The sequence below is a fragment of the Rutidosis leptorrhynchoides genome, chromosome 3, assembly GCF_046630445.1.
Source record: "Rutidosis leptorrhynchoides isolate AG116_Rl617_1_P2 chromosome 3, CSIRO_AGI_Rlap_v1, whole genome shotgun sequence".
NCBI lineage: Eukaryota > Viridiplantae > Streptophyta > Magnoliopsida > Asterales > Asteraceae > Rutidosis > Rutidosis leptorrhynchoides.
Window position 1 is genome coordinate 633,301,485 of NC_092335.1, and position 24,048 is coordinate 633,325,532.

At 33.1% G+C, this 24,048-nt stretch overlaps 1 non-coding gene across 1 annotated transcript; it reads right to left on the reverse strand.

The window, feature by feature from the left end:
- Positions 1-639: 639 nt before the first annotated feature.
- LOC139903155 (small nucleolar RNA R71) lies at positions 640-746 on the reverse strand. The gene has a single exon (XR_011777997.1). It is a non-coding gene; the product is annotated as a small nucleolar RNA R71 (small nucleolar RNA).
- Positions 747-24,048: the final 23,302 nt, after the last annotated feature.

The window sequence follows — 24,048 nt, forward strand, 5'->3', positions numbered from 1 at the left end:
CTAGCCAATATTGTCGCCGTTGATTTTTCTTTAGAATCGTCATCTAGTCAAACAAGTACTCCAACTCAAATTTCTGATAATCCAATTTTTGAACCCAATTTCACAATTGAGAATCCGGAGGATATCCAAGGATAATTCGAAGGTCCTGAACCACTAATCATTCTTCCTGAACCACAAATTACTCATCCAGAGATTATCGAGGAAGAAACCATTAAATCAGAATCTTCTAGTGATTCAGATTCAACAAATTTAATTATGGAAATAACAGAACCTCAAAGTATGGAAGACCGAATGAGAGCCACACGTACGGGCCAAGGTCATGCCATTAATCAACCAGATGTTAGAACACAAGATTTTGAAATCAAAGGACAAATCCTACACATGATCACCAATCAATGCCAATTTAGTGGTACAGCAAAAGAAGATCCAAACGAACATCTTCGAACTTTTAATAGAATCTGTAATCTATTTAAAATTCGAGAAATCGAAGATGAAACGATCTATCTTATGTTGTTTCCCTGGACTTTAAAGGGGGAAGCTAAAGATTGGTTAGAATCGTTACCTGAAGGAGCGATTGATTCATGGGATATTTTAGTTGAAAAATTTCTTCAAAGATTCTTTCCGGCATCTAAAGCCGTGAGACTTCAAGGAGAAATTGCCACGTTCATGCAAAAGCTAAATGAAACGCTATATGAGGCATGGACAAGATTCGGAAAAATGTTAAGAGGATGTCCTCAACATGGTTTAGACACTTTTCAAATAGTTCAGATATTCTATAAAGGCGTCGACATCGCTACAAGAAAAGACATCGACACAGCCGCTGGTGGTTCCATTATGAAGAAAACCGCAACCGAAGCTCACAAAATTATTGATAACACAGCCTCCCACTCACATGAGTGGCACCAGAAAAAAGATATTTTTCATTCATCTAAAGCGGCTAGAGCCGACTCTAGCCATGACTTTGATTCCATTTCCGCAAAGTTAGATTCTTTCGAAAGAAAAATGGAAAAGATGACTAAAGATATTCACACGATACGAATTAGCTGTGAGCAGTGTGGAGGACCACATTTGACAAAAGATTGTCTCAGTATTGAACAAACGATGGAACAAAGAGAAAATGTTTCCAACATGAACCAAAGGCCGGGAAATAATTATCAAAATAATTATCAACCGCCAAGGCCAAACTTCAATCGAAATCAAAACTTTCCTTACAATCAAAATACTCAACATAACAACCAACAAGGTCCTAGCAATCAACAAGTATCTAACAATACTTACAATCAGCAAAGACCTGGTTTCTTTAATAAACCATCACAAACCGATGAGAAAAAGATAAACTTGGACGAAATGATGGTAAAGCTAATGGAATCTCAAACACAACTTATGACATCTCAAAAACAAACTAATGAACAAAATGCTCAATCATTTAGAAATCAACAAGCTTCAATCCAAAATCTAGAACAAGAAGTGAGTAACCTAGCAAGGTTAATAGGTGAAAGAAAATCGGGGAGTCTACCTAGTAATACAAATGCTAACCCCCGAAATGAAACAGCTAAAGCCATTACCACAAGAAGTGGTATGACACTTAATCCACCTGAAATACCTGTAAGTTCCGATAACTCTATTCCTATTTCCGAGGCATCACAGCCTGAGCAAGAAAAGGAACAAGAGCCGGTAGTTGAAAAGGTTAATGAAGATAACACAGTTAAGGCAAAGCCTTATGTTAAACCATACCAACCACCACTTCCCTACCCGAGTAAAATGAGAAAAGAAAGACTTGAAGCCGAGCAATCCAAATTCTTGGATATGTTTAAACAAATAAATATCAATCTTCCTTTCATTGATGTGATTTCAGGAATGCCAAGATATGCTAAATTTCTAAAAGATCTAATCACAAATAGGAGAAAAATGGAAGAACTCTCGGCTGTCACAATGAATGCTAATTGTTCTGCAGTGCTGTTGAATAAGATACCAGAAAAACTCTCTGATCCAGGAAGTTTCACAATTCCATGTTTTCTGGGTAGTCTTAATTCAATAGAAGCATTGGCAGACTTAGGTGCTAGTATAAATTTAATGCCGTATTCATTATACGCTAAACTAGACCTTGGAGATTTAAAACCAACACGAATAAGCATACAACTAGCCGATCGATCAATAAAATATCCTAGAGGGATAATGGAGAATATGCTAGTTAAAGTTGGTACGTTAGTATTTCCAGTAGACTTTGTTATTCTGGATATGGAAGAAGATTCTAGAGTTCCTCTTATATTAGGAAGACCATTCTTAAACACGGCTAAAGCAATAATAGACGTGTTCAATAAGAAACTTACCCTAAGTATAGAGGACGAAAGTGTAACATTTTCTGTTGAAAAAGCCATGAAACAATCTCAATCTGCGGATGATTCATGTTATTATGTTCAAACCATAGATTCACATACAGAATTGATGCAAGAATTTCCAGAATTACAAGGAACAGGAGAATGTTCTTTAGGAGAAGGAACAGAACCAATTAATGAAGCTGAAATGTTAGCTACACTCGTAACTAATGGGTACGAGCCAACAAGTGAAGAACTTAAGGAGCTAAAAGAGGAAGACAGATATCGATACAAATCATCGATAGAAGAACCACCGACATTAGAGTTAAAGCCACTTCCAACCCATTTGGAATACGCTTATTTACATGGTGAATCTGAATTACCTGTAATAATCTCGTCTTCTCTTACGGAAAATGAAAAATCTCAACTCATTTCTGTGCTAAAAGCTCATAAACCAGCTATTGCATGGAAGATTCATGACATTAAAGGTATAAGTCCTTCGTATTGCACACATAAAATCCTTATGGAAGAAAATCATAAAACATATGTGCAACGCCAACGAAGACTAAATCCAAATATGCAAGATGTTGTTAAGAAAGAAATCATTAAACTGCTCGATGCAGGTTTAATTTATCCAATCTCTGATAGTCCATGGGTAAGCCCAGTTCAATGCGTACCTAAGAAAGGTGGCATAACTGTCATCACAAATGATAAAGATGAGCTTATTCCTACTAGGACTGTAACAGGATGGCGTGTTTGTATTGATTATAGAAAATTAAATGACGCCACCAGAAAAGATCACTTTCCCTTACCTTTCATTGATCAAATGTTGGAAAGGTTAGCCGAAAATAGTTACTATTGTTTTCTTGACGGTTTCTCCGGATACTTTCAAATTCCAATCGCACCCGAGGACCAAGAAAAAACCACCTTCACATGCCCTTATGGTACTTTTGCTTACAAACGCATGCCATTTGGACTTTGCAACGCCCCTGCAACCTTTCAAAGGTGCATGATGGCGATTTTTCACGACATGATAGAAGAATGCATGGAAGTTTTCATGGATGACTTTTCAGTCTTCGGTGATACTTTTGAAACATGTCTAATTAATCTTGAACGAATGCTCATTAGATGCGAAAAATCAAATCTAGTACTTAATTGGGAGAAATGCCATTTCATGGTTAATGAAGGCATCGTTCTTGGACATAAGATTTCAAGTGAAGGAATTGAAGTGGATAAAGCTAAAGTAGATGTAATTGCTAAACTTCCACATCCCACCAATGTTAGAGGAGTTAGGAGTTTCCTAGGGCATGCCGGTTTTTACCGACGTTTTATAAAAGACTTTTCTAAAATTGCCACTCCTATGAACAAACTCCTAGAAAAGGATGCTCCATTCATCTTTTCAGATGAATGTATCAAATCTTTTAATATACTTAAAGAAAAACTCACTAATGCGCCGATCATGATAACTCCAAATTGGAAGTTACCTATTGAACTCATGTGCGATGCAAGTGATTTTACAATGGGAGCCGTTTTAGGTCAAAGAATAGAAAAAAGATTTCAACCTATTTATTACGCCAGTAAGACGTTACAAGGAGCACAAACGAATTACACAACTACTGAAAAAGAACTCCTTGCTATTGTCTTTGCTTTTGACAAATTTCGTTCATATCTCGTTCTAGCCAAAACGGTGGTCTATACAGATCATTCTGCCCTTAAATATTTATTCTCAAAACAAGATGCCAAACCACGATTAATCCGTTGGATCTTACTTTTACAAGAATTCGATATTGAAATCCGAGATAAAAAGGGAGCAGAAAATCTCGCCGCTGATCATCTTTCTCGTCTTGAAAATCCTGAATTAGAAGTTCTAAATGAATCGACCATACAAGATAACTTTCCGGATGAATATCTATTGAAGATAGATTATAATGAAATACCATGGTTTGCAGACTTTGCAAACTATTTAGTATGTGGATTCCTTGAAAAAGGGTTGTCGTACCAAAAACGAAAGAAATTCTTTAGTGATATAAAACACTATTTCTGGGAAGATCCACATTTATTTAAAAGATGTCCCGATGGAATAATACGCCGATGCGTATTTGGGGACGAAGCTAGTCAAATCTTAAACCATTGTCACACAGGACCAACAGGAGGGCATTATGGGCCTCAACTCACAGCAAGAAAAGTTTACGATGCTGGATTCTATTGGCCTTCAATTTTCAAAGATGCACACCTCCTTTGTAAATCCTGTAATGCTTGTCAAAGGACCGGAAAAATAAGTCAACGTGATGAAATGCCACAAAATGTCATTCAAGTATGTGAAGTTTTTGACATTTGGGGTATTGACTTTATGGGTCCATTTCCAAAATCTCATAATAATCTCTACATTCTCGTTGCCGTTGATTATGTATCTAAATGGGCGGAAGCACAAGCTCTCCCAACTAACGATGCACGAGTTGTAGTCAACTTCTTAAAACGTCTTTTTGCAAGGTTCGGAACACCGAAAGCTTTAATAAGTGATCGGGGTACTCATTTCTGTAACAATCAACTTGAAAAAGTTCTCAAAAGATATGGAGTAACTCATAAAATCTCCACTGCTTACCATCCACAAACAAGTGGACAAGTTGAAAATACCAACCGAGCATTAAAACGAATTCTAGAAAAAACCGTAGGATCAAATCTGAAGGAATGGTCCTTGAAATTAGAGGATGCACTCTGGGCTTTTAGAACAGCCTACAAAACTCCAATTGGTACCACACCTTTTAAACTTGTTTATGGAAAAGCATGTCACCTTCCAGTAGAAATTGAACACAAAGCATTTTGGGCTTTGAAGACATGTAATCTGGATTTGTATGAAGCTGGTCGTCTACGGTTAAGTCAATTAAACGAATTAGAAGAGTTAAGACAAGATGCTTATGAAAATTCGTTAATCTATAAAGAAAGAACGAAGAAATGGCATGATAAAAGAATCAGGAATTCAAAAGAATTTAAGGAAGGAGACCGAGTTCTTCTTTTCAATTCAAGATTCAAGCTATTTCCTGGAAAATTAAAATCAAGATGGTCTGGACCATTCATAGTCAAAAGAGTTTTCCCGTACGGAACAGTAGAGTTAATAAATTTAGATGGGATTGAATTTAAAGTTAATGGTCACAGAGTTAAACATTACATAAATGGTCCGATAGAATTTGAAAATGATTTCAATTTCAATTTCAAAGCAAACCCTCAGAATGAAAAAATAAATATGCTTTCAACAAGATCTGAAAAACCAATATTGGAAGATAAGGAGATTTCAAATTTAAGTGATGAAGAAGAAATATTATATAAACCTCCCATTCCAAGAAAAGAGCACCCGAAAAAGATTGAAAAACCAACTCCACCGCCTAAATTAGGAGACCCGGGTGAATTTATCATTTCTTGTTTGCTTAGTGATTGTGCTATTTATAATGTGTTAGCAGATTTAGGAGCAAGTGCGAATGTTATGCCTCTATCCTTACACAAAAGATTAGGTGTGGGTAATTTAAAACCAACCAGCATAAGTGTTCGATTATTTGACCAAACCATTAAACACCCAGTTGGAATAGCCAACAATTTACCCGTTCAAGTGGAAAATTTGACATTTATTGCTGATTTCATAGTTATCAATATGGAGGAAGACCTTAATATTCCTCTAATTTTAGGTCGCCCATTTTTAGCGTCCACTGGGGCGTTAATTGATGTAAAAAAGGGTAAAATGACACTTACTGATGGTGACAAATCGGTCACTCTTGTGAATCGAAAGTATAAATCTCCACCAACCAAAACCGTTGAACCAATAACTCCAACGGTAGTGCTTAGTAATAAAACGCCTAAGTGTGGGGAAGATGAAGTAACACCTAATGATGGCCTGATAACAAAGAACCCCATTATTGATACGAAATTAAATGACCCAGTTTTTGACAGATCAATGAAGAAACTTTTTAAAAGGGTTATAGATGCTAGAATTAAGGGGAACTTTAAGTTATATAACCGGTTATTATCCAATCTGTCGCCTAAAGAAAAGGCAAAACTAGTTGAACTTGTGGATATTACACATGAAACCAGCCAATGGATTATAACAAATATGCAAGTTGTTGATGGACCAAAAACACCACAGCTAACTAAGTGTGGAGAGAATTAAATGTTTTAAGGGTTATAATGCTGTCTAGAGTTAGATGTTCTGTTTTCGTGTAGTTTCCGAGAATGGAATCCGAATGGTCTTTCCCTAGCAGACCCTAAAGAACTAGTCTTCTCCCCCCATTCTGAATTTTTTGTTTTATAGGTTTTACAAGATGAAGAATTCCTTTGAACTGAACCATGGTCTATTGCTACATGCTATGATTGTTAAACATAACAATAACACCCTACCGAGTGAACTAGTTTCGAAGATAAGAGGAAATTGTGACCAAGTAAGAAAAGAACTCAGAAAAGATCATAATAAGACACATTTCGGTAAAGGAACATCAAAATCCGCAGCAAAGAGAAGAGCACGACATCTCGAAAAATGTCACAAATGCGGAAAATGGTCACACGAAAGAAAATGTTCAAACAATCAAACATACTCAAACAATGAGTTCGTTACTCTATGCAGAGAAGGACCGTACATATGCAAAGATGAAAAGCTATTGAATTCTCGCGGTTACGCTCATATAGCTATGAAAAATCAAATCGAACGACTCTCCTATGAGTCGACCAAAGCAGGTCACTGAGAATTCCATCTTACAGGTAAGTATGTACAGTTTTTATTTCATTTTATTTTGCTTTTAACCTTTTGAATTTTTAAACGCTGGATTGTTCGCTATAAAGTATTAAATTGATATTCGGTAAAACTAGGTAATATTACCGAAATTATGGATATCAGAATAAAATTTAATCCAACACAGCGAAATTCAACGTTTATTCATAAGGTATAAATATCTTTAATCAATCAACCCAAAATATTTTAAAAATTCGTCAAGAGTAAAACTAGGTAATATAGCCGAAATTACTTTACCGAAAAGAGGGACGTATATTTTTGTTAATATTTGATTGATTAAAGTGAGATAAAAGAACAAAAAGATTTTTATTTTTAATTTATTTTTCATTGTTTTTAAAATTTAATATATAATATATTACTATGTTATTTTAAATTTAAGCCAATATAAATTTATAAAATTAATGTATGTAAATATTAATAATATTTATATAAAATTAATATGCATTTTAAATTTAAGATTGGTGTGAATTTAAAAACAAAATGTACTTTAGTTCATTGAGTTAAAAATTGATTTCAAAAATTTCGTCGCGAGTGAAAACTAGGTCCTTGAACCGAAATTGCTTTACCCAAGGGAGGGGCGAGAAATTTTGTTATCATTATTTTTAATTTTATTGACCTAAAGTATGCCAAAAAAAATTAAAAAAAACCCAAAATCTTTGCTTTTAAAACAATCGCTTTAAAAATGACAAATTTTAAAATTTTGTTGAGGGACGCACTAGGTAACCGTACCGAAACGCCCTCATCCTAAATATAAAGGAAAACAAAAATTTTAAATATTTTCTAAATTAATTGTTTTATAAGTCAAGGTTTTATAAAAAAATAAAAAATAAAAAAAAAAAATAATAATAACAACACCCCATGCGATCGCATGGGGTTTGTGCTAGAAATCCATGCGGTCGCATGGGGACCAATTTCTGGTCTGATGCAAAATAAAGCCCGAACTGCTCTCTGTCTCCTCACAAAAATACACACACATACGCGAAAAACTCAAAAACACTCTCAATTTTTACCATTTTTTCATCAAATTACTCCAAATTTCTTACCACAAATCGCTATAAACATGTCTTTCATCAGATTTGGAAGGAAAAAGGTAACGATTTCACCCCTAAAATCTTTAAATTTTCAATTTTAGTGTTCTTGGCTAAAATTTTACCTAATTTAATTTTGATGATTTCTAGCTTAGTTATAGTCAAATTGCTTGTATATTATGCTTGTATAGCCTAGATTAATGCTATTTAACATGCTTAGAAGCTTTAAAATTCCAATTTTTTAGAAATCTAGGGTTAGTGTTCTTGAGCAATTTGGGGCTTTTTGATATAGACGAGTTATGGCCAATTTTTGTTGTGAATTCATGCTAAATTAAGTAGTGTAACATGTTTAGGTAGCTAATTGATCCAAACTTTGATCCTAAACATGATTTTTGAGCTAAATTGGTGACTTTTCAAGTCAAAAATGCATGAACTAAGTTAATTTGATATAAATGCCATTTGGAACTCGTTTAAATTGCTATAATGATTATTTTGACATGTTTTAGAAGATAAATGCTTATGAACATTGTATACATTTTCATATAGGCTTATTTGAAAAAGTGTATAATTGTTAAAATTATGAAAATGTGCATAAGTTCAATTGTGATTAAACATGTTATTGTAATTGTTTTAATTTATTATTTTGCTAACACTAACGCATTACTTGGATGCACAAATCTTGTGTCTAATGTGTTTTGCAGAAAAATACACATACTGATGGCGCTGGATCATCTTCAAGACAACCAGAGCCAGAACAAGAACCACAGCCAGAGCCACAATACGAGCATCAACCATATAATCAACACACTCCTTACCAAGAATCAAACCCAAATTTCTATGCTTTGTACAGACAATTTCAGGAACATCCTTTAACATTAAACCCCTTTATTAGTGAACAGAACTTACATCCCAATCTGCGATTTGATCGATACTGGATAGACTTCCCTAAGTACCAACGCAACAAACATAAGCTCTACACTAAGAATGTGGAGGTGCCTAGGGTAATCGATTGGAGTCCTTTGGAAGCAGTTAACCTAGCTGGCTCAGTTAGGAATTTGCTCATTCAAAGGTATGGAAACTCTACATTTCGAGATTGGGAATGTTTATTTACTACACGAAGACCTGTATATAAGGAATGGTGCATTGAACTGATGAGCACCATTGAGATTAATACAGATGTAGCTTTAGTAGATGATAGATCTTTTCTTAGATTTTTGCTAGGAGGTAGGATGTACAGGATGTCCATGATAGACATGGCTAGAGCTTTACTTATATACACACCCACAGAATTATTATCACCGGATTGTACAGCTTTAATTTATGAAGGTGAAAGGGTAGATAGAGGTTTTGACGCTCATTCCATTTGGAAACGAATGTCAAAATTTGATGAGTTTAGGAGGGGTGGAAAACAATCCTATTTACATATAGATAGAGCAGAGCTTCGCGTGATACATAGATTTTTAGCGAACTCGATTACACAAAGGGGTAATAATAAAGAAAAGATTACATTGCATGATTTGTTTTACCTGAAGTGTATTCGAGATCCACGAGGCTTTGTGAACATCCCCTATTGTGTTGGCTATTATTTAGCTAAAGTAGTAGAAGGTATACACGAAGGCGGCATTATAGGGGGTGGTATTTTTGTTACTTTAATAGCAGAATACTTAGGAGTAGATAGAAATCAAGGGAGTCCATTGGTTGAGGTTCCTGAGCAAACCGAACCTATAGGTTTAGCGGTTTATCAGGGGGCGCATGTACTGTCAAGAAGACAGAATAGAGCAATACCGTATCAGGGTAGTCGTCCACAGGTAGAGAGGGGCTCAGATGAAGAAATGGAGGAAGCCGCTGATATTAGAGAAGTTGTACAAGATGGTTACATTGATTTATATCAGCGTATGGAGGAGTTGGATATGAATGCCGAGAATAGGTGTGACGACCCGTCCTTATCTACCTGGACGAAGTCTTCATCATCTGGTCCCAGTGCGAGGTTCTGACGAATGACTCCAAGTAAAGTCTTTAAAATGAGCAAATGCACAGCGGAAGGTTTCTTTAATACCTGAGAATAAACATGCTTAAAAGTGTCAACCAAAAGGTTGGTGAGTTCATAGGTTTATCATAACAATCATTTCCATATGTTAATAGACCACAAGATTTCATGTATACAAACGTTTTAATAAAAATATTCTAAGTGGTTGAGCACTTGGTAACCATACTTAACATTTAATCAATGTCGCATATTCCCTTTATTATGAAATCTCACTACACCGTACCAAGTGTAGTCACCAAAACGAAGTACTGTGCAACCGTTGAATACTGGTCGTCCAGTCCGGTTGGGGTTGTCAAGCCCGATAGATCTATCAACAGGATTCGCGTTTACAATACCACATGTAAATAGTAGTTACCAAGCTATTAGGGAAGATATGCAGGGTGGTACAACTCAACGTAGAATATATTTTTAAGTACTTGTGTCTATTTCGTAAATATTTATAAAAGCAGCGCATGTATTCTCAGCCCAAAAATATATATTGCAAAAGCAATTAAAAAGGGAGCAAATGAAACTCACCTAATGTATTTTGTAGTAAAAATACATATGACTATATTGAACAATGCATGGTTGACCTCGGATTCACGAACCTATATCAAGTATATATATTAACACATATAGCCACATAATTCCTTCTATGTAATATTTATATATATATTAAAAGTTGTAGTTATATAAATATATATACTTTATTGATATTTTATATTTTCAGTTATATTTTATATATAGTTGTTTTGTAAAATGATCAATCTTCATACATATAGTTATATTAATATATATTTTATTTGTAATTAGTATTATATCAAAAATTAATAACTTGTTATATGTAATATTTATATAATTAATGTCAATATGTTTAATATATAAAATTTTATGTAATAAAATTTATTTGTTATATAAAAACCATAATAATAATGGTTCTAGTATTAATAAATAAAAATTGTATATTTTTTTTATTAAAAATAATAATAATAAGTTTTAATATCAATAATACTTATTACTACTAATAATAATAATAATAATAATAATAATAATAATAATAATAATAATAATAATAATAATAATAATAATAATAATAATAATAATAATTCTAATAATAATAGTAATGATAGTTTTAATAAAATGATAATAAAAATAATAATTCTAAATAAAATAATATCTTTAAATAAAATGTTTATTGATAATAATAACTATTAATTCATTTAAATCACAACTAACTTATAATTTTAATTATTTCCATAATAACATTTATATTCATTTTTATAATCTTTAATATTATTACCTTAACTTATCCTTAATACTTTTATTTTCATAATCATAAAAATTCTAATATTAATGATAATGATAATACTAATATACTAATAATAATAATAATAATGATAAAAAGAGACTACCTTCAAAATAAGCTAAAAAAAAAATTGATGCCATAGCCTAAGCTCGAACCCGCGACCTCTCGTTCCCCTAACACACCCTTAAACCAACTGCTCTACTTATGATTTCCTGATTATATTCACGAATTAATTCCTTTTAACCATTATCGTTTCTGTTTGAAATCATCATCATCAAATCATTTCATCCGTATCATCATCTATATTTGAATCTCCACATCAACCTTCATCAACACAGCTACATCCATCATCATCATTATATCACAATCATCCTCATCATCCATATCTACATCATCATCATCTAACCTCACGGTTTTCTTAATCTCCATCAGCATCATCATTAAAACATCATCATCAATATCTTCATAATCGTCTCACAATTATCATCATATGTTTCATGATCTTCACCATCATTTTTTTCTCGGTCATAATCACCATCATCTACGGATCCTCATACAAAAAAAATTCATCATCATCAATATTAACATGTCGTTCACCATAGAAATAAACACGTAGAGCTGTAGTAGCAGAAAGAAAACGTCACAGCAGCAGCAATCGAAGAAAATCAGTAGGTTTAGCAGCCTTTTAATGGCTTTCTTATGGTTTTCGAACTATACAGCGAAAATAGAAAGACATAGCAGTAGCACAGCAGTTTTAATAGGTTGAGATGGTGATGGTTTGCGAGATTTTATAGAAAACAACAGTTGTAGTAGGTTTTTAATTGGTGTTTGGTTTTCATGGTTTAACTAATGGTGTAATGGAGTGATTTCTTTGAGTTTGAAATCGATTGAAACAGAAAAAAATATCAGACACAGCAGTAGGGAGTCGAGCCAGGTGTCAGTGATGGTGAAGGGGTGGATTGAGGTGGAGGTGAGTGGTGGCAGTGAGCTACGGTGGTCGATGATGGTGGATGGTTTATGGTGACCGGTGGATCGTTGTGGTTACGATGGTGATGTTTTCGGATAGGGAGAGAGAAAGAGAGAGAGAGATGAGTAAGAAGGTGGTGGTGGTATTGGTGGTGTATGGTGGCGAGTGGCGATTGATGGTGGCTGCAACGGTCAAGAAAGAAGAAGTAGAAACACATGTTGGTGATGGTTTTTGCGTTAAACTATATGCATACACATTTATATATATAATCATGTAATATTAATAATAATTAATAATTAATAATAATAATTAATAATAATAATTAATAATAAGTAAAATAACATGTGGGAAAACATATAGAGCCCTTACACAAATATCTACCGACAGTTTAATGGGGATATTATTTCGTAGTCCATTGCTAAACAGTTAATATATAAAATTGTTCCTACAAATCCCAAATTTTTAAATTAAGACCATTTATTTATTTTGGTCATTAACTGTGTAAAATCTGATAAAAAAAATTCATTAATTATTTATTTTCTGTTCCCATTAATATGTACGGAGTACTAAAATTTAAACTACAAATGTAAAAATATTTCTGTCAATCCTATAATCTTCGTAATCGATTTACAGTCCAACTTTTATTTTAATATTTCATAAACTCGTATTAGATCTATATGAACACTAAAGAAATGTCAACCGAGGGTTTCCGACGTTTATTAATTAAGCTCGAAATTATTTGAAAAATTTTTAAATAGAAAGTGTAACTACTAAATAAATATATTATATATTTTTAAACAATTAAATTTAATATTATTTTATATATTTACAAGTAATATTTGTATACATATTTTTATATATCTATATCTATTTATTTATAATAATAGTTTTCATTACATCGCATATTATTTTACATATTTATTTTCAACAATTTAATCATTTATTATTTCAAATAATATTTCAAATTATTATATATATATTTAAATATATATATATATATATGTATATATATACAAATAGTGGTTCGTGAATCGTCGGAGATGGTCGAAGTCAAATAAATGTTTGAAAATAGTTCAAAAATTTTGAGACTCAACATAACGGACTTTGCTGATCATGTCGAAAACATACAAAGATTAAGTTTAAATTTGGTCGGAAATTTCCGGGTCGTGACAATAGGCATCGTCAGTTAGAGTACGAGGCGTCTAGACAGAGACAACACGATAGATGGGACGTTCATCAGCATCAGATTATGAGCCATCTATCATATCAGGTACCTCAAAATTATATTCCAACTCAACCTGCTTATTATCCGCCATACCAGCCCGACATGAGACCACCTTACGCCCGCTACGACCCGAACCAAGCATACCAGGACACCTATCATCAGCAATGGAACCCGAATGACAACATGAACTGGAACCCGTATCCAGATTGATTATATGTTCCATTGTTTATTATTTATGTTTCTAACATTTTATTTCTTATTATGTTTAAACATAGAATTTTTATTATTTTATAGATTTTGATATTTTTATTATTATGTTTATATTTTGTATTTATAATTTGAAAGTGGGATTTTAAGTCCCATTTCAAATTATTGCATGTTTATATTTGTATTGTATGTATATTGTTAAATGTACACAACAGGGTAAAACAGCGAATTTTCAAAGACTGGCATTAAGTTCAGCAAAAGCTACTAATTTTGACGACAAGACGAAAAACAAATGTGATATAATAACTGCAGGAATGAACAAATGACATGCACCATTTCTCATTCAAACAAACAAACAACAATATGTTTGAAAACATTGGTAAATTTTGATCATCTCTTTACGCTAATCGCCTTCATGAATTTAAATTTTTACTGATTTCTTGCAAATGAGGGCATTGCAAGATCTTAAGTGTGGGGAGAGATTAAATTCCTTCGAGTTTTAAAATTTTTATTTATACACTTAGTTTAAACAGCCATCGTTAAAAATACTAGTAAAGCAGTAGTTGTATTAGAATCTAGTGCTCTCTGATAATAAAGAACAGCCCTAGTCTTATATACTGACTACCCACTTCTAGTAAAATTTTTAAAAAAATTTCAACGAAATGAATTCAAAATCTTGTTTATACATATTTATGAACGATAAAACTAGGTCTTTGAACCGAAATTATTGTTACCTCGGAAAGGACATAAATTGAGAAACAACCTTAAACGCTTGAATTCATTTAAAATGAAATAGAGGAGAATAAAAAGGCAAAGAAAGAATTAGATAAAAGCTAAGTGTGGGAAGAATTACCAAGTTATTTAAAACATATATCACAAATTTTTGTACAAAGATTATTACAGGTACTTTTGCTTTGGACTAAACTAATCAGTTTTACCCGGTTTACTGTAATATAATAGAAAGAAAGATGGATCTGCACGATGAATCAATTCCATCATTAAAATGAAGTAAAGTCTTCAGAAAAAGAAATGCGCTTCTTGATTTAGGTCAGGAAGTTGTCATCCAGACCAGTTGTAGAGTCTACGAAAAACCTTGAAAAGTTTTCTCGAAAATCAGCTGGAAATCCACGGACCTCAGCATCAAACAGGGTCGCCAAGTGGTCAGACTTATCCTAACCATGAGAGGATCTGTCTCGTACAATGGGGGGCACCATGCAAATTAGTCTATAATACTAATAAATCAGGTCCCCAGAAAGGATAATCTCCTTAAAGAATTAAAAATCAGCTTTTAAGCCTGATATTACTCAATCCTTGAGATTGACCTTAAAGATTGAGAATTACAAACTCATGGAATTCAATGATATCTAAACTCGAGCTTGAACGAGAAAATATTTTGATCAAATTATAACCGATTTGTTTTCTGAAAACCTATTTTCAATGCGTTCATTACCATTGAACGTAAAATCCTGATAATTCGTCAGAATTCATTAGGTCACCTGAACCAAATCGGGTGTCAACTGTAAGAACGGTGGTTGCATAGCATGGTCGGAGACAGGACCTTTTGCCAGACCGAGAAAAATCAAAGGGTGATCTTTGCTATTGCTCCTACAAAGGATAGTAACTGTATCCGACACGTTTTAGACCATGAACAAATGCATGTCATTAGACATTGCCTTAACAGTTTCTTGTTCATCGCTTTCCTTTACAACCGGACGGTAGTTTGCCGAAAGGTAATATACGGGACAAGTAAACTGGATGTGTGCTTTCCGATACAAGGATAGCAGTGGATTACACGAACCTAAAAGTTTTTAGCCAAAATATTGATCCACAAATATATTTTGCAACACCGATGGTCGTTCAAATCAGAAAACTTGTCTAGGGTAAAATCTAGCTTGAATTTTCAAAAGATCAAATGTTTTCATAAAGATCCAATTTCCTTAAGGATCTAAATTTTTATAGTCATGTGGGACTGTAAACCACAACGTTACTATCATTGTTTATACCGCTATATCAAAATCACTGATGTATAAAGTGTGAAGAATAAAGAAGTGATTAGTGTGATATTATTTCAAGTTCTATATTGCTTGAGGACAAGCAACGCTTAAGTGTGGGAATATTTGATAACGCTAAAAATGAACACATATTTCATAGCGTTATCCTTCCAGAAAGACAAGATTTTAGTTGCAATTGTTCTAAATTCAAGTGATATTCGTATAAATAAATAAGTGCGAAGACTGAAGACGAAAATGAAGATTTGAAGACATAAACGACCAAAAAGCTCAAACGTACAAGTTACAATCCTAGAGGTTCATTTTATTGATGAGAAACATCTAAAAATAACAAAGGTACAAGACGCGGAACGCAAAAGTACAAAATATCTCAGCGTACAAAAAGACGTTCGAAAATCCGGAACCGGGACTTAAACCAAGAAACAACGTACGACTCAACGGAGCTAAAATTACAAGTCAACAATGCACATGAATATAATATAATATATATATAATTATATAAAATTATATATATTATATTATATATTAAAAAATCAAGTCGACAAACTAGATTACAAAACAATTTGAGCTGGAAATCACTGCCATGCGATCGCATGGCTTGGAAGAGCATTTGCCATGCGATCGCATGGGCCAAAAAGTGAGGCCAAGTCCCTATAAATACCAAGCCTGCTCGACGAGTTTTTTACACAATTTTTTCTTCTTCTTATTCAGTATCACATATACATATATATATATATATATATATTTTATAATTTTAATTTTAATTTTAAGTTTAATAATAAGTGGGTTATTGTAACGAATGTTTTACGGGTTTTAAAGTCGAAACTCTGTCCGTGTAACACTACGCTATTTTTAATCATTGTAAGTTATGTTCAACCTTTTTTAATGTCTCGTAACTAAGTTATTATTATGCTTATTTGAGCCGAAATAATCGTGATGTTGGACTAAATATTAAAGACGGGGTTATTGGGCTTTGGACCATAATTAAGGTTTGAATAAAAGACCGACACTTGTGGCCATGGGACTATGGACTATTAATGGACTTTATATTAACTAAATTATATTTTGTTAATATAAAGATTTACAATTTGACGTCTCTATAAATAACCACATACGCCTAATCGGGTACGGTGGGCGGGATATTTATAGATACTGATAATCGTTCATTTGACCGGGAATGGGGGAATGGATTAATAGACTATGGACTAATTAAAACAGGGGTGGATTACATTCAAGGGTAATTGGTGTAATTGATAATAAAGTATTAATACCTTGGACTACATACAGTCGATAACCTGGTGTAGTTATTAACAAGTATTAATACCTTGTTATAGTTCGAATCCCTAACGAGTTGGAATATTTGACTTCGGGTATAAGGTTAATTTGATGACGAGCACCTATTATAATTATAACCGATGAACTATTATGGACATAAAACCAAATGGGTATCAAATAATCCAGGCCAAAGAACAATAAACCCAGGGTAATAAATTATAATCAAAACGTCAAACATCATGATTACGGAAGTTTAAATAAGCATAATTATTTTATTGCATATCTCATCGTACTTTTATTTACTGTCATTTAATTACTCGCAATTTTATTTATCGCAATTTTATTTATCGCAATTTTATTTATCGCAACTTTAATTATCGTCATTTACTTTACGCATTAAATTAAGTTAGTTTTAATATATTTTGCATTAGGTTTTGACTGTGATCTAAGTTTTAAAATCGACAAACCGGTCATTAAATGGTAAAACCCCCCTTTTATAATAATAATAAGATTACTACTTATATATATTTTAATATAAAATATAGTACGTTTCCAATCGACCTCCCTGTGGAACGAACCGGACTTACCCAAAGCTAAACTACTCTACGATTAGGTACACTGCCTATAAGTGTTGTAGCAAGGTTTAAAGTATATCCGTTTTATAAATAAATAAATAACTTGTGTAAATCGTATCGTATTTAATAGTATTTTGTAATAAAAATATAGCTATTTCATACTACACCTCGCACACATCAAATACCTTAGGTCGTGACCATTGGAAATTATGTCATCCCACCTTTATATAGACAGTTTATTTGACAAAAACGGAGTTACGGTTTTAAAGTTATGACCTCGCGAAAACAGCTTCCCGAACATAAAATGCTGATAAAATGCTGTTAAGTGTTCAAAATCAGCAACGATTGCCCATTTTCTCGCTTGTTTTAAACCTGTTTAGACTCAACAAAATTATACATATATTATATCGTTTTAAAGCTTGTGGTAAATACTTTCAATACCAAATAATAGTTTTTATCTAAACTTAACCGATTTCAAATTACGAGTCCGCAAAGTAGGTCCAAGAGTCATTTTTGACAGTTTACCAAAAATAATGATATTTTGTGTTACTCAAAATTCAATCCGGGAAACCTGAATGTTTCATTATCATAACACAAGTTTAAAATGACATTATTGACGTGTTTGTAACTTTGAATTCCTGAAATTATGTGTATGGGTCAAAATAGGCCATTATGACCCAAATGGGTTATAAACACCCATTTTGACCAAAACAAGCCAAAACTCATTTTTAAAACATTACAATCTTCAAACTTACTTAAATTGATATATCGAACGTGTCCAAGTTGCTCGTTACCCATTTTGATACTATTTGGCTTAAATGGGTCAAGTGTCTAAACGGTCGGTTTAAATTACATGGTTTATACTTATACCAAATTATCACTTTAGAACACCCCACACTATATGAAATAGTTAATATAAGTGTATTAAGTTCATACAAAAAGTCTCAAGTCTCTAGCATTGGTCATTATTTTTATAACCCGAAACATTTGCAAAAACACAAGTTTAAAATCGTATTTACAGCAGCAACTTCTGTGATTTTTAGAAAAATCATTACAACTCCAAATCAGTCACCGCCAATTGGAGATGACGCGTTTTTAAGTGAAGAATCTACCCAATTTTTTGTATAGTCTCATTCGACCCAGAACAGCCCCAGAAACAGCAAACGTACCCGCTGGTCGAATCAGTTTTTAACAGCACTTTTAATAAAATGTACAAAACTTGGAACGAGTGTATAGGGTTCAAGAAAAATTGAAATGACCTGATTCTTGAGTCAAAATTCAATAGCTTTTCGATGTCTACAATCCCATCAGTCCAGGTTTTTAATTACACCTCGTTAATCATGCCAAAAACGTATTTTTTTTAGTCTACCCCGAAAGGTACCTTATTTTAATCATAACTTTTGACTCACAAATCGAATCCGCGCGATATCTAAATGAAAACTTAATAATTTTTAAAGCTCTTTTCAAATATCATCATGTTAAGAACAGATTATAAACTCAGTTTTTCTTCCAGAATCTCAATTTCAAATACGAATTTTCAAACCGAAATCAATTAATCATATCTTTTGATCTAGAAATCGAATTCATGCAATATCTATATGAAAAATTAACTATTTTTCAAGAGCTATTCAATTATATAACTTTCATATATAGATTATAACATATTCATATCAGTATCATACAATATAAAAACGGGATTTAACAATAATTCATCAAACGATCATATTATCGACTAAAATCAAGCATACAAGGATGGACTTGAGCACTAGACACTATATCCACCCTAATATGTAACAAAAATATGAAAACCCAAAAATTAGATTTTTTAAAACTTACTCTAATCAAGAAATTGTTGGTATGGATGTGTAGAGCTCCTCGAGAGGAATCCGAATATGTAAACAATTTTATGATCAAGCGATTTCTTGAAGGTGTTCTTGAGGATGAAAGATTGATGATGATGATGATGAATAGTAATGGGTGTTCTTAAGAAGAGAGTAAAATAGATACGTATGTGTGTGTGTTTGGTGAAATGAATCTAGATCAGAATATAAGTAGAAAAGGGAAGTCACGGGTTTAAACTGTAGTAGTCACGGGTAGTTATAAGAAATCATGGGTGTAATAATTAGGTAAACACGGGTATTATATCTATCTCAATTATAATTATAGATGTCACGATTATTAACTGTATAGTCACGGGTTCTATTAAATTCTTATCCGTTATCTAAAACCCAATGTATTTTACCTTAATATGATTTACTTAATTGATTTATTTTGTATTAAAAAAAATACATTTATATATTGTTCAAAACCTATTTGAATCTAGACGTTATACTTAGTTGGTGTGTTTCATAAACTGCTTATTTATTATAATTTTAAATTAAATACTGAAAACATGAATGTTTAAACTAATTTTCTCGGGTTTAATTTAAGAATATCCTAATTAATTAAAATGATTTTTTTTTTAAAAAAACTCAATTATTATATAAAATAATATTTAAAATAAGTATTCATACTTTTCGTTGTCTGAAAAGATATTTTCCTGGTTTCACTAACCGTAGTGTTTTATTAAAAAAAATAGTATAAAAATTTCTTACAACTTGGATCTAAATAATGACTAGAAATAGATACGAATCTAGTGATGTCGAAATTCAATTTAATCATTTATTATATAAAGTATTTATATATCCTTCATAAGTTATTAGTTTCAATTATTAACTTTATTATTACTAATTTTCAAAATTTTCTAGTGATAAATAACACATATCAAAAGTAGTATGTTCCTTAATATACAAAAAATATATTTTGGCGTGGAAAAATCATTGAATTTAATAAATGATTGTTAAGTATTTAACGGAAAAAGTCGGGTTATTACAACATCATTTACCCACCCTCACCCTAGGACTGTTATATTAGATTTCATTATGTATTCCGTTAGTAGTTTCATGTTTTTCATTCATGTATTGTACGAACCTTATGAAGTTGTATGCAATTTTCTTATTATAAATGGAATTACTGTTGTTTGAATTATTGTACGGCGTTTTATTTACATTATTATATGCTGGTCTTTGTGCTATCTGCTACTAGTTTGCCATGCTTAGTTAACGTGTATTATGTTGTTTCCATATGCTATGACGTTATCGATTATTGATTAATGGATTTTGACTTAAGTCGAAATTTTTGTTTGGAAGATCGATGGCAAACGGAAGAGGTCCAAGAGGAACACCCACTACAGCACAAATTGAGGAGATGATAGCTGCTCGAGTAGCCGCAGCTATGGCGGATGCCAACCCAGCACAAGCTCCAATGGAGAACCGGATTGCTCAGAACGGGTGCACTTATAAGGAATTTCAGAGTTGCAACCCCATAATTTCAGTGGAACGGAAGGGCCAGTTGGGCTGACGAGATGGTTTGAAAAGTTGGAATCTGTGTTCCGTGTGAGTAACTACTCCGAAGTGAATAAGACCAAGTTCGCATCCTGCACACTGTCGGATGGCGCTTTGACTTGGTGGAATACGTTCGTCCAGGCTCAGGGAATTTACGAGGCTTATGCAACACCCTGGGAGGAGTTTAAGAGGGCTATGATCGAGGAATACTGCCCCAAAACCGAAATTCAGAAAATGGAAGCGGAGTTTTGGGAACTGAAGGTTGTAGGAACTGACCTTGATGGCTATAACCGAAGGTACTTGGAGTTAGCCTTGATGTGCCCTATAATGGTTACTTCTGAGTTCAAACGAATGGAACGGTATCTGTGGGGACTCCCCAAGGACATTCAGGGAAATGTCACTTCTTCGAAACCAGCAAATGTCCCGGAAGCTATGCGCATGGCGCTCACCCTGATGAATCAAATTACCCGCCAAGAGCCAGAGAAGGTGAAATCAGAATCGGGAGCTAGTAATGGAAAACGTAAGTGGGACGGAAGTAAGGGTAAGAGTTTTGATTAGAACCCAGCTAAGAGGTATGAGAATTTTAAGGGAAACAACGACTGGAGGAACCCTAACCCTAACTACAAAGGTAGCCTTCCTCAGTGTAAGAGATGCTACAAGCATCATACTGGATACTGCAACGTAGTGTGTGAGAAGTGTAAAAGGACTGGACACATCGGAAGAGATTGTAAGATCAACACCCCAGCTGTGAGGACAAACCCTAATGGACCGAGGAAGTGCTTTGAGTGCGGTCAGCAGGGCCATTTCAAGAATGAATGTCCTAACAAGAAGAAGGATGGCGGGCCATCACGTGGGAGAGTCTTCAACATGAACGCCAGAGATGCCCGCGAGGATCCTGACTTGGTCACAGGTACATTCACTATCAATAAACTATTAGCTTCTGTGACGACCCGGAAATTTCTGACTAATTTTAAACTTAATCTTTATATTATTTCGACACGATAAGCAAAGTCTGTAATGTTGAGTCACAAATATTTTGAACTGTTTCATATATTCGTTTGACTTTCGACCATTCCCGACGATTCACGAACAACTATCTGTAAATGGATAACATATATATTTAAATAGGTATTTAAAATTTGAAATATAATTTAGAATATTATATAATATGATTATTAGGATTTATATTGTAAAATAAATAAAACAAAATGCGATTAATGGAAACTATATTTAAGAATATATAGATATATATAAATATGTATATAAATATTACTTGTAAATATATAAAGTTATATTAAATCTATTTGTTTAAAAATATATAATATATTTGTTTTAGTAATTAACTTTGCTATTTTAAAACTGTTTATATATAGAAAGGGAATATAAATGATTTTGAGCATAATTAGTAAACGTCAGTAATACTCGGTTGACATTTCGTTAGCATTCATATAGATTTAATATAAGTTTATGAAGGATTAAAATTAAAGTTGAACTGTAAATCAATTACGAAGAATTTTAGATTTGTTAAAAGTATTTTTACATTTTTAAGTTTAAATATTAGTACTCCGTACATATAAATCGGGACAGAAAATAAATAATTTTCGAATTTTTTTGATCGGGTTTCAAACAGGTAATGAGTGAAATAATTAAATATGTTTAATCTAAAAATTTGAGATTTTTAAGAACACTTTTATACGTTAGCTGTTTAGCAATGGACACGATATAGTCATTCGGGATAAACCGTCGGTAGAAAGAGAACAAGAATTAGGCGGCTAAACTATTTGTTTTACTGTGCGCTGGGTACTGTTTTTGCCAACTCATTCACTAGCATAGATATTATATAAATATATAGATTGTTGCAATATAAATATATAGATACCATATACATGAACCTAACCACACCACCACTTATGTTCTTTTTCCTTCTCATTTGTTTCAACCACAGACAGCACCCACCGGCCATCACTACCTCACCCAGCATCCGCCGCCTACCACCACACCATCACTACCACCGCCACCCTCAACTTTACGGCCACCATCTCAATATCTCCCTCCTGTTTCGATTGTCTTTAAACACTACCACCCTCAAACCATGAAACCCGTTAACTATCCACAACTCCTCGTGACCCTCCATCACCACCCAGCCTCCACCCTAATCGCTACAACCACCGTGAACAACCACTACAAACCACCTAGCTTTTATTTATTTATTTTTTTCTTCTCTTTTCTTCTCTTCTTTCTCGTTGCTACGGTTATTATTATTATTATTATTTTTGTTTGTTTCATTCGAGTTCCAAACCTGCAAACAGTGGGATAGTTGATGATAAAGGTGCTCAATGGGAAGGGTTGTGATGATGGAAATAACGATACGATGAAAACCATGAATGATGGACCGAAGCTTTTTGTTAGCTACTACTATCGTTATCATTTTTTTTAAAAGAAAAAAACCCGTGAGATTGATGATGATTCAAGTGAAGTGATGAATTACTAGATAATAACGATGATTATCACAGAGAGGTTGATAATGATATGAAGATGTTAAGTAATAAAGATGATGAATAATATTTATGATTTTATGTTTTGATGGTTATGAATAGTCCTGGGTTTCTTTTATGTTGGAGAAGAAAGGGAAACAGAATTATACGGATTAACTATATTTAGGAATCCATTTAATCATATAAGTATGCAGTAGAAGAATGGTTAGAGTGAGTGGTCAGGGAACGAAAGGTCCTGGGTTCGAACCCAGGCCACTACTTTTTTTTTTCAAGAAAAGCTGATGCTGGGTCGTATACTTGTTAAATGGGCTTGTGTACACTTGGACCGAATAACTCTTGGTTGTTGGGCCAAGACTAAAATCCTGCTGGGCCGAAAGAAGTGAGGCCAGACGGATTATAAAAAAATTAAATTGGGTTACAATTCTGAAAAAGAGTGACACTGAAATGGTTGGGCATGTTGGTTATA